The 3,167-nt window shown below is 42.6% G+C and overlaps 1 long non-coding RNA gene across 1 annotated transcript; it reads left to right on the top strand.

The window, feature by feature from the left end:
• Positions 1-671: 671 nt before the first annotated feature.
• Positions 672-2,239, top strand: LOC109378475 (uncharacterized). Its single transcript, XR_002122993.1, has 2 exons — positions 672-761; positions 1,863-2,239. It is a non-coding gene; the product is annotated as an uncharacterized LOC109378475 (long non-coding RNA).
• Positions 2,240-3,167: the final 928 nt, after the last annotated feature.

The following is a 3,167-nucleotide window of genomic DNA, read 5'->3' on the forward strand; positions in this document are numbered from 1 at the left end:
CACAGACATAATATATATAAAAAGCAACTCAAGGAATTTGTAAATTCAAGCAAGGAGATGCTGACTTTAAAATTTTAAAGTCCCCACATATCTAACAGCCCAAACCCAAAACAGTATGTAGCCCTGATAATGGATGTTTTCTCCTATCTGAATATAAAAAAAAAGCATTATATGTTATATTGACATTCAGGCTAAATCCTTCCCTTATAAGGTGTTTGACATAAATAGCTTTTATTACATAACTGTTAAATAGAAGGAAGACACACATTTTTTAAAGGTCCCAGCTGCTATTGTTATTATTTGAGACATAAAATTGGAATCCCAACTTCCAATATCAAATTTTAGCACAAACTCTATAAAATGTATCTTGTCAGAATGTGTCAGACCTGCTAAGCTCTTTTCAGCTGAACACATTGCAGCTGGTGCTTCATTCTTAAGGTTGAGAATCAACTTTGTGTGTCCTCCGGGGATAGGCAGTGACTTGGTCCCGGTTTTCCCCATGCAGTAGGACTGGCTGGGGAAGGCATGGGTTCCGATTAGCCATGTCCTCTGCCGCTGGACGGGGTGACACGAGTTTGCAGGGCTGAGCCCAGGACCTGGAGATAGCAGCAGCCAGCAGGAATGCCGGGAATGTCTGCCTCACTCCGGACTCTGTGGAGGCACACAGACCTGGGGATTCTGTCCGCGGTGACAGCCTTAACATTTGCCAGAGCCCTGGACGCCGCTGTAGAAATGGCATTGCCCACCCTGAAAGTGAGAAGGTAACGTTTATTTTTGTATTTTTTTCTCTCTCTCCCATATACAGACTGTAGAAAGACCACCAAGCGTGGGCCATTTTTTTTTTCCACCATGATGTACAATTCACATTTGTTAATCAAAAAAAAGTGCCCGAGGTCATCCACCTAGACTTTTTTTTTTTCCTTCTTAAACAGGAAACGGGTTTCAGATGTTTATATGTTAAAAAGTAGGGCTACTAATCTGTTTAGCCATTTACCAGACCCTGGCTAACTCTCTTACATTTTAACATTCAGACCTCATAGCATGACATTCATTTTTATCCCTCATGTTATTTAGAATTAAAAAAAAAATCTTTCAATAGTCACCTGCTTTTTGGGGCAGTTCCAGAGGAAGTTAAAATAAATGAAGTCGGCAGTTTAGTGAAACCGTGCCCTGACGGTGCTGTGTTGTGTTTGAGAATTCAACACCAGACAATACTTTAAAATAGACTGTGGTCCCACGTATTTTCTTGTGTTTATATCCACAAATAGACATTCTGTTCAAGCATCTTATTTAGATTCAGAATAGAGATTCACAAAGGCACACAAATAAGAAGTCTATAGCAAAGGCAAAATATGGTTCTTTTAAATATTGGATCCCTTTTTTTTTCTTTTTTCTTTTTGATTAACGTGGTATTTTCCATGATTCTTCTCGAAATGAGGCTGTGAGTGGGAACAGAGAGCAACCATTTTCCCAGAGAACCCATCATCACTTGAGAGGGCTTTACCCTGATGTTTGAAAATAAAAGTTTTTGTTTTATTGCTGGAAATTTTTTTTCCTTGCCCCAGGGCTGACAATTTTAAACAATTGCTGCCAGTGAAAATATCTCCCTGCTTAGTACGGCAGATCAATGATATTTTTCTATGTTGGGGAGGTTTACATATTTATAATCCGGGAGGAAGGAACTCAAACAGGGGAGGTTTGCATGCTTTTAAAGTGAATTTGTTAGCGCTCAACTCACTGGCTAAAAAGGACTATCTTAACCATAGTTGTCCAAGCAGAAGGAATTCTATCATTTGCTAAACCTGGATCTGATGACCCCTACTGTTTACCTGCCTGTTTGACCAAACGCTTTCTGTCTGCAGATGGTGTAAGGAGGCAAAATGATGAGCTTTGAAGACATTTCATCAAGGAGAGAAATAGCTAAATTGAAATGAGCTCTTAAAATCAGCCCAGGATTCTCTAGCTCGGTTAAAAAAAAAAAGGGATTTGTAAAGATGAAACAAAGAATCATTCTCAATTTCTCTACATATTGTAGAGAAATTGCCCACCCCTTGCCCATCCCCAATGTGCATGTGTGTGTGTGTATTTCTATAAGGCAAAAATACATTTATTTTCTTTTTCATCGGAGTTGTCAGAAGTTGGAGAAAAGATTAGTACAAGTGTAAAAATGGATATGTGATAAATGTCCAAACTCCTTTAAATAAGGTGGCGTGGCTGTGATAAAACAAAACTGAAAATAGATGTGTTTTTGGTTTTTTTTTTTGACAAACAAAACCCCATTTTGATTTCTGGAAGCATGTTTTAACTCCGTGTTCAGATGACACAAGGCTACCCCAGCATAGCCATAAGGGACTCTCAGCAGCAGACCCAGTGACAAAACAGTGACAAGACCACCTGCAGTGACATGTGAGCAAAAATAACAGCAAGTGGTTCTATTGTGAAAGGAGCTCCTGCAAAGCCGATCTCTCAGAATGTCAGCGCCCAGCAGAGGCGGACCCGCGTGGCACAAACACCTCTGTCCCAGGTCCATTCTCGAAAATGTGCCTGGGATACCTGAGAGCCCCGAATTAAAAAAGAATCTGCTTGGCAGGACCCGGTGGAAAGCACCAGGTTGTTGAAACAGCAGTGGGGGAAGCCTGGGGGAGCATCTACACAGCTCCCGAAAGGCCGAAGAAGAAACTGACAGAAGACATTAGTTTGATGAGCGGTCGGAAGACAGCCGCAATTTCGGTGATGGAGAAGTCCCCCCCCCGCCCCACCCCAATTTAGGCAGGTCTCGGGGCATTTGGCTAAAAGGTTCCTTGGCCCTCCTATGTGAAAATCACAGGAGACGAACCACTTTGGGCCAGTACTTTTTTTTTTCCCTTTAATGTCTCTTTTGCCCCCGGAAAGTTATAGGCAACAACAACAAAAAAGCGATGAAGTTTGCAAACCCAGGGTAATCACTGTGTCAGCTTGGAGCTGAGATGTTGCCCAAATGCACACCTGGGTGATGTAAATCATCCCAGCGGTAAACACTTCAGGCCAGGCGGGCCGCAGGCTGCCGGCAGTGCGGGGTGGCATCCTCCCCAGCCAGGTCCATAAACCCCGGGCTGGCCTGCGCTCATAAATGCTCCTTTCACCGGGAAAGACCCCCTCCCAGTCTGAGGTTGCTCAGATAATGGACA

Source organism: Hipposideros armiger, unplaced genomic scaffold (assembly GCF_001890085.2).
Source record: "Hipposideros armiger isolate ML-2016 unplaced genomic scaffold, ASM189008v1 scaffold_19, whole genome shotgun sequence".
NCBI classification, from domain to species: Eukaryota; Metazoa; Chordata; class Mammalia; order Chiroptera; family Hipposideridae; genus Hipposideros; species Hipposideros armiger.